Genomic DNA, 8,774 nt, shown 5'->3' on the forward strand with positions numbered 1-8,774 from the left:
ATCCTGGAGGGAGAAGCTGGGACCAAACTGGGCAACTAGCCTCCCCCAACAAAGTCTCAGTAATACACATCAGGTCGGCCCCTTCATCCATGATCAAATCATGGATGAGTTCAGATTTATTTGGGACCGACCTGGCATTGCAGAGGAGCAAGGTAAGGTTATGTGGGATGTTGGCAGTGCTCCCCGAGGTCAAAGAGCTGGCAGGACAGCCGGAAAGGGGGACAGCTATTAGATTTCTGACCACCCTTCCCCTGGAACAGCCTGCTGACCTGCCAACGTGTCTTCTATTCCCCACCACTACCGGAATAGCTGCCCCACATTCAACGAAGGCACTCCCTGCCTCCCCATCTCCAGACAAACCCACACACACTGCAACTTCAACCCAACCTCAGCACAACTTAAAACTGATTAAACAGAAGCCCCACTATTGAATGCCTCCCTCTATACAAATGGTTGGACAAAGTGTCCAGCCCTTGCCCTCGTTTCTCCCCTGAAGCGGCTCCCCCAAAGGAATCACGGACAAAAAACCAAGCTAGAAACAAAATCCATGAACCAGACCTTTGGGTCTTTGAATCACTGAATATTGTGATCCAAGTACAAGGAAGCTGGTTTCCTTTAAAAATGTTTGCCAATTGCAAAACCAAATGTACTGTATATGCTATCATTTGTCCATGTGATCTATGGTATATTGGGATCAGTACTAGAACCATTAAGACCCGTATACTTGAACATAGGTCTAGAATTAAAAACAGAGTACCGGATGCCCCATCAGTTCAGCATTTTTTAGATAAATCTCATTCACCGGATGACCTGAGGTTTTTTGTTTTATTTAAATGTTCTCCATGTTCTTTTGAAAAGCAGGATATTCAAAGGATTCTTCTCCAGAAAGAAGCTTGGTTCATTTATAAAGTCAGAACGTGCTCTCCTACAGGGTTAAATGTTAAAACTGTGATTTTTTGAGTTTTCTGTAGACACATGTGATGCATTACTGTTTTAGAGTATAGTCTATACTGAGAGTATCCTTTCCACCTGTTGTTAATTGGATGATTTAGCTGGGGTGTATTTTAACCTTGAGTGCATTTGGAGTTTTGTAAGGAGTCCAGCATGCTTGAGCAGATACTTGTTACAGATGGTTTGACAGAGCAAGGTTGTTCCGGATAGAAGGTATGTTTTTATTGTAACAAAGGAACAAGTTTGTTCATTTGGTATTATATTATATTAATGTTTGTTGTTTATAAATAGATAGGACATACTTCTGAAGAAGATTGTTTTTGAAACTGGCAAAGATATCCTAGGATGCCTGTTAAGGGATTCACAGATTTCATAACTGTGAAGAATGAAGATTTGTTTTTGCCATCTCTGGCTTTGAAGTATTTTTAATGTTATATACTTCAGCTGAGAAGATTGGACTTTGAACACTTACATTTGCCCATTGTTCCTTCTTTACCATCATTGTATATGCTGGTTCCATGTATGGTTTGGGATTTGTTATATAAACTGCATATTTACATATATGTCTGTGTCATATATATATATTCAGCTTTCAAGATTGGTTCATGGATTTTGTTTCTAACATCTGGGAACCCAGCTTTGAGAACTCTTAGTGCATGCTGTACCAAGTCTCATGTGGGATTCATCAAAATGAACAGGAGCTAAGCAAGAGCTCCAAGGTTTGTCAACAATAAAATAAATTTCAGCCAATAAATCTAAAAGGGAGCATGATGGAGTTCACCTCCTTTTGAGCTGCTGAGACTTCACCCTTGTCAATGTTGATGACAGGCATGCTTATTTCTGCAATTACGGACATGAATGTTGGCTTCACTGAGATTCACCCCAGGTATTTTCACACACCCAATTGCAACATGGGTCATATCAGCCTGATGAACAGTTTGATCAGAGCCAAGGCGTGTGAGTTTATGGGAGATGGATTGCAAGTCCCAGAAGGATACATGATGGATAGAGCACTAAGGCATATACAGAATCAGAAAGTTCTTTCAGGTGATCATCTGGGGGTGATCTGGAGGAGGGAAGAGTTTCTCCACCATTCCTGGCAGAGAAGCAGAGCCTCCATTTGCTTTTGCTAATTACCCCACGGACTATAGCAGCAAGAGAACATTCTACAAGGAGATAATGGAGCTGGGTCCTCCAGGGCAGAGATTATCAATGTTGGGTCCTCCAATGTTATTGGATTTCAACTCCCATAATTCCCAACCAAAGGCCACTGGGGCTGGGGATTATGGGAGTTGAAGTCCAGTAACATCTGGGAACCCAACATTGAGATTCTCTGCTCCAGGGTATTGAATGATGCATCACGTGTCAAGCCCTCAGTGCACCAGCAGCTTTGCTCTGACTGGCCCCTCTAGCCACAGATCTCTCTGACAAAGATGGCCACTAGCTGCCAGGGACTGCTTAAAACAGCATCTTCAGCACATGAGCAAAGACAGAGGCAAGACAACAGCTATTTTCAACCTACCACAGTAAACATCAAGGCATCGAAGTCAGGATTCCCAGGTTTGAATAAGCTGAGTAGGTGTGCTTCCTGTGGATTCTCACGATCAGCAATAGCTGGTTTTTCTGATTACTTATCTCATTCCAGACTTTGGGTTGCAGCAGACTCTGAGCCTTCGGATCCCTGGTCATGAGAATGGGCTCAGAGGCTGCTGCAAACCGAAGTCTGGAACCAGGTACTGTAAGTAATTCAGTCAGGGCAACAAGCCCTAGGGAGAACAAGAGAGGAGTTAGGGAGTAGTTGAGATTGCACCCAAGAAGCTACATCCTGAACATAGCAACCAGTATCAGAGGAAAAATCAGCAAGTCCTGATTCACATGTATTTTGGTTCACACCCTTACCGAAATAAGCCGTTTAGGTACACAGAAATATTCTCCACCTCTTTTGAAGCAATGAGGTTGTTATCAGCTTGACATTTCAGAGCAGGCTTGCTATGAGGCATAACAGATAACAAGAGTGAGGCAGTGGTGGTTAGTCAAGTCTGTCAAAAGGAAAGCAAGGGAAATAGCCTGCCCAATTAATATTTTTAAATTTAATCCAAACATAGAATTTCATGTTGTAAAAATCTCCCTAGGCATAAGGTGATTCCAATAGTGCAAAAAAGAAAAACAATTTTGAGTGCATATACTGAGCATGGCCTACACTCCCAAAGATATGCATTTGCCATAACCTTATTCATAAGCATTGTATTCCAAAGGTGCCTTGGTATACAGCCCAGAGATGTAAATTTTGGGCGGTATAAAAATATGTTAAATAAACAGATAGATACATACATACTATACTTGTATTGTTTCATGCTTTGGTTAATAAAATTATGCTGGTTATTTTAAAAAGTGGGGGGGGGGAGCATGGAACAAGACTTGGTGGTTGGCAGAGGCAGATTAGGCTTTTTGCTGCCCAAAGGCAAAAAGGCTTTTGCCACCCTTTAACCTTAAACAAGAAAGGTTTACCTTTTTAAATAAGAAGTTAAAGGGGGGTGTTCACCCTTGCTGAAGCTGCCACCTTCCACAGAGAGGGGCAGCAAAATTTGAGGAGGGGCAAAATTTGCATCTCCTCAAATTTTGTCGCCATAGGCAAATGCCTACTCTGCCTCTCCGTTAATCCACCACTGGTGGTTGGAAGAAACACTCCAGGGCTCAGTCTTCCTAATAAATTACCTCAGCTGATCCAGGTTTAACAACAAAATTTTACCACAACTATAGCTCTGTTCAGACATTATACTGTATGTGCATTCAGGTGTCCGTACACATCTACATGGTTTGGTTTGAATGACTGTATCTGTGTTAATTTTAAAACGTGGTAAAGGTTCCTCAAGTGCTGCTGTTATGTGCATTCAACCCAACATGTGAACAAATGTACCTGCATCCAGATCAGTACGTATGTACACAGCACCTAGAACATACATGTGTTGAACATAACGTGTGAATCACATGCACCGGTAAATATGTCTTAAACAGCTAATACACAAAACAAGGCTAAGGTTGCAATCCTAAGCAAACTTACTAGAGAGAAGGTCCCATTGTACTCACTGAAACTTATTTCTGCAGTTTTATACTGTGAGCACCTTTGGGCCAAGCAACTTCTTCTCAGTTGTGTAAACTGCTGGAAAAGAATATATAGGGATTCTAATAATACTGACTGACATACTGCACATGGGTACAATATCCTAGTAAAGGGGTGGGCACACCTGGCTCTCCAGCTGTTGTTGAACTACAACTCCCATCATCCCCAGCCACAAACTGTGACTGGGGATGATGGGAGTCGTAGTTCAACAACAGGGCCGTTTGACCACCCCTGCCCTAGTAACATTGCATGCATACAAACTGCACAAGTTAAGCAAACGATTGTTTCCAATGGGCTCAGTCTCATGTAACATCATTTGTGAGAGAGCTGGTCTTGTGGTAGCAAGCATGACTTGTCCCCTTAGCTAAGCAGGGTCCACCCTGGTTGCATATGAATGGGAGACTTGATGTGTGAGCACTGTAAGATATTCCCCTCAGGGGATGGAGCCACTCTGGGAAGAGCAGAAGGTTCCAAGTTCCCTCCCTGGCAGCATCTCCAAGATAGGGCTGAGAGAGATTCCTGCCTGCAACCTTGGAGAAGCCTCTGCCAGTCTGTGTAATACTGAGCTAGATGGACCTATAGTCTGACTCAGTATATGGCAGATTCCTAGGTTTCTGTGTGCAACTTCTGTAAAGTGTATGCAATGCATGCAAAGTTACTAGGCTGATGTATTGTTGTACCGTGTGTTAGCTAATAATAATAATAATTAATAATGCTGATGATGATGATGATAGTGACATGATAGATCTTGGGAATGTGGTTTTAACATCCTTCATCCCCTTCTATTTATAATGACATACCACTTGTCAGAGGCTTTGTCAAATGCAAATGAATGTCCCTTGCCAGAACATTCCCCCTTCCCTTGTATTAATAAGCTATTCATACATTTGAAGTGGTAAGCTCTGCAAGACTCAAATCTTATAAAGAAACTCAATTAGATAATCCCTTTGTATCCACTATTCAAATGTTAAGTGGCATTCCAGCTTCAAAGGAAGTACTGTCATGGAACACCTGACTTATGGGAGTCTTGCATCATTGGCTGATCCTAAATGAGCATCAAATTAGTTCATCCCCCCTACAAGCTGTTTGGGGTCAGTGCCCTGGAAGCTGAACTCTTCCTTCCCTGATATCCCTTTGAAAAAAGAAGGTAGCTGACATTCAGACTAATTTATTGAATATTACTACACAGTACTACTTCATTTCAACAGGACCACTCAGGAGTAATTTTGTCTGGCGATCAGTCGGTTTGCCTTGAGGAAAAAAAAACTGAATCTACCCTTTCATGGGGTGTTGGTATCCACCAATAGACATGTATGCAATTGTCTCCTAGACAGGGTTCACACAATCATAAGTATCCTGGTTAAAAATTAAACAAGATTAGTGAGCCCAGCGGAGCTGATTCTGTGAACCCAGAATTCCGGCAACCCTTCGAACCGCTTGGTGTTCGAACCTGTTTGGAGACCTGTAGAAAGGCCTTCAGACAGGTTCGTGCACATCTCTAGCCCATCCTGGATGAGGTCATACTTCCCCAGAAGGAACAGGTGCTCAGTCTGGGCGTGTTCTGGATCCACAACTTTCCCTGGTATCCCAGTTTGAGACAGTGGGCAGAGGTGCATTCTAACAGCTTCGGCTGATACACCAGCTGCGTCTGTTTCTTAGATGAACAACCTCAGAACGGTGGTACATATGCTGGTAACCTCCAGACCTGATTACTGCAATGCGCTCTATGTGGGGCTGCCTTTGTACATAGTCCAGAAACTGCAGCTGGTCCAGAATGCGGCAGCCCGGTTGGTCTCTGGATCATCTTGAAGAAATCATATTACTCCTGTATTGAAAGAGCTACACTGGGTCCCAATAAGTTTCTGGGCAAAATACAAGGTACTGGAGATATATATATTCTCCTGGGTGTGCCAGGGAAAATGCGTCCCGGCAGCCCAGCTGATTGGCTGGGCTGCGGAGGTGCCTGATTGGCTGGCACACCCAGGAGGAGGAGAATTGTCTGGCTGCGAGCCAGGGCCACTGGCGGACCCGGCCTGGCGACGGGTGGTGGCTGCGGGCCCGGCCTGGCCCAGCTGCAGTGAAGCGGTGGCAGGCTCAGCCAAGGGCCGAGGCGGCTGGGCGGCGGGCCCCGATACTGGGGCAGAAGATGGGGAGAGAGGTGGCTGGCCTGCGGCCGGCCACAAAGACTGGCAAGTGGCAGCAGCAGGTATGGCAGACTGCGGAGGTGGCACTTGGTGTGGCGGGCCCGCTGGCAGGACAGGCCACAGAGGCGGCTCTCAGCCAGGCGCCGCCGGGACCGGCCGCCGGGGCAAGGAAGAGCCCGTGGGAGACTGGGGTGGGAGGGAACCAGGCAGCGGGACTTTCCTGTTTGCCACCTGGGAGGAGGAGCGGCGGCGGCCCAGTAAGTAGAACTTTTAAAAATGCAGGGGGGAGGGCAAGAGGGAGTGGGGCAGGGGGGAGGGCAAGAGGGAGGGGAGGGCAAGAGGGAGTGGGGTGGGGGGAGGGCAAGAGGGAGGGGGAGGGGAGGGCAAGAGGGAGTGGGGCAGGGGGAGGGGAGGGCAAGAGGGAGTGGGGCAGGAGGAGGGGAGGGCAAGAGGGAGTGGGGCAGGAGGGTGAGAGGGAGAGGAGGGGGAGAGAGGGGGGAGGGGGAGGGGGAGGGCAAGAGAGTGGGGTGGGAGGGAGGGAGGGAAAGAGAGGCAAGAGTGTGGGGCAGAAGGGAGGGAGGGAGAGTGGGGCTGGAGGGAGAAGGGAACAGCCAGTCCCAAAAAGCGCACAGATGTTCTGTGCGGGTTGGCTAGTAACCTATAAAGCCCGGAACAGCTTAAGCCCTAGGTATTTAAGAAAAGGTTTTCTTCACCATGAGCACCATTGCTCACTGAGATCATCCGGAGATGTCCATCGGCAGCTGCCACCAGTTCATCTGGTGGTTACTCAGTGGAAGGCTTTCTCTGTTGCTGCCCCCAGACTTTGGAATGCACTCCCTGTCGAGATGAGAGCCTCCCCATCTCTGACTACTTAAAAAAATTCTTTGAAGACCTACCTTTTCACCCATGCTTTTTAACTTCATTGTGGTTTTAAACTGTTGTAAGGTTTTTATTTTTGTGTTTTAACTTTTTATCTTGTTGTGAGCCGCCCAGAGATGGAAGTTTGGGGTGGCATACAAATTTGTTAAATAAAATAAAATAAAATAAATATCTGATTAATTAACAGGACCTTTTTGTTGAGCAAAATATTGATCACCATAATCACTCTGGCACCGAACATCAATACTGAACTGAATATTAAACTTTTGCATGTCGCTGAAAGTTCTTATCAGCCTGCTGGAGATTTATGAGTCAGAACCTGGACAGAATCCTAAAATGAGGAATCTGTCACCTTTGCCTACATCTTTTCCTTTCAACACACAACACTTAGAATAATTTCCTATTCTCCCACCCCACCCCTCCCCACCCCACCCCACCTCAACTCCTGCTGCTTTCCCTGCCAGCTGAGTTCTAGAAAGCTTACAGAAATCAAATTGGAAAAGCAAAAGGTTATTAATCCACTTATTATTAATGTTGGCTTGGTGGAGAAAAGCCAGAGCAGGTTTTCAATAAGATTATTTGGCTGCTGACAGAACTTTGAAGCGTTATTAGCAACATTAAAGCTGAGTAATGGAATTACGTCTAGGAAAGGAGAGACAGAGCCCCTATGGCTAGCTCGCCATGGAAGCATCTTGGACACAGCCCAACAGACATGTATGTAGTTGTCTCCTAGACTGGGTTCACACAATCATAGGTATCCTGGTTAAAAAGTTAATCAAGATTAGTGAGTCATTCCCTACCTCACAATATAGATCCGCTACCCTTATGTCTGTCTCTACCATTATGTGACTCTGTGCCTGCACACTTATGCTGCCCACCATTGTAATCACTTCCAGTTACAGATTGTCAGAGACTCCAGGGCTTGAGAGAGGAATTTCAGGGTCTGAGACCAAGGTAGCTGCCCTGGATGATGTGTCCTAAGGCATCAGATCCTTCTTCAGGCACAGAAGCAAACAGGGGTGTGCAGCACCAGACCCTGCCATTTGCAAATACTTTGAAGCCTATGGATTACCCAGGCCTGGTGTATGAATACTAAGAGCCCCTTACTTTCTGCCCTTGCTCAGCCAACAGAGGCTGTGTTCACACAATCCAGGTGATCTTGGTTAAAGAGTTAATCAGGATCACTGAGCCCTGTAGAGCTGATTGTGAGAACTCAGAATTTCCCAGCAATCCTGGTCAAAGCATTGTGGTTAAACAGCATTTAACAAGGATAGATAGCCCGGATCAGATCCTGGTTAAATACAGTTTAACCACAGTGGTTTGGCGAGTGGAATTCTGGATTCTTACAGTTAGCTGTGCCGGGCTCAGCGATCCTGGTTAACTCTTTAACCAGGATTGCCGTGATTGTATGAATGCACCCAGGAAGGTTTGTTGTGTTTCAGGTGCCAATTCAAGCTGCTGATTGGTTTTTATGACTGTTGCCCAGGTAGAGTGGATTGGCTTCACCCCTTCCCTAGAGAAGGTTATTTTGCTTAGGGGCCTTGCCCGATTTTCTAAGCACTGGCTCTGACACTTTTACTGCTGTTGGCAGGTCTTCAGGGGATTCTTCCAAGTCCAACGATGAAGGCAGGGCTGTGTCTTTGGGTTGTGGTGGGCATAATGGCTCTGGCTCTTGATTA

At 45.7% G+C, this 8,774-nt stretch overlaps 1 long non-coding RNA gene across 1 annotated transcript; it reads left to right on the top strand.

The window, feature by feature from the left end:
• The first annotated feature begins 1,097 nt into the window (after window positions 1-1,097).
• On the top strand, window positions 1,098-1,514 carry LOC128352434 (uncharacterized). The gene is made up of 2 exons (XR_008320413.1): window positions 1,098-1,164; window positions 1,243-1,514. It is a non-coding gene; the product is annotated as an uncharacterized LOC128352434 (long non-coding RNA).
• The last annotated feature ends 7,260 nt before the right edge of the window (window positions 1,515-8,774 follow it).

This window comes from Hemicordylus capensis, chromosome 3 (genome assembly GCF_027244095.1).
Source record: "Hemicordylus capensis ecotype Gifberg chromosome 3, rHemCap1.1.pri, whole genome shotgun sequence".
Lineage (NCBI taxonomy): Eukaryota > Metazoa > Chordata > Lepidosauria > Squamata > Cordylidae > Hemicordylus > Hemicordylus capensis.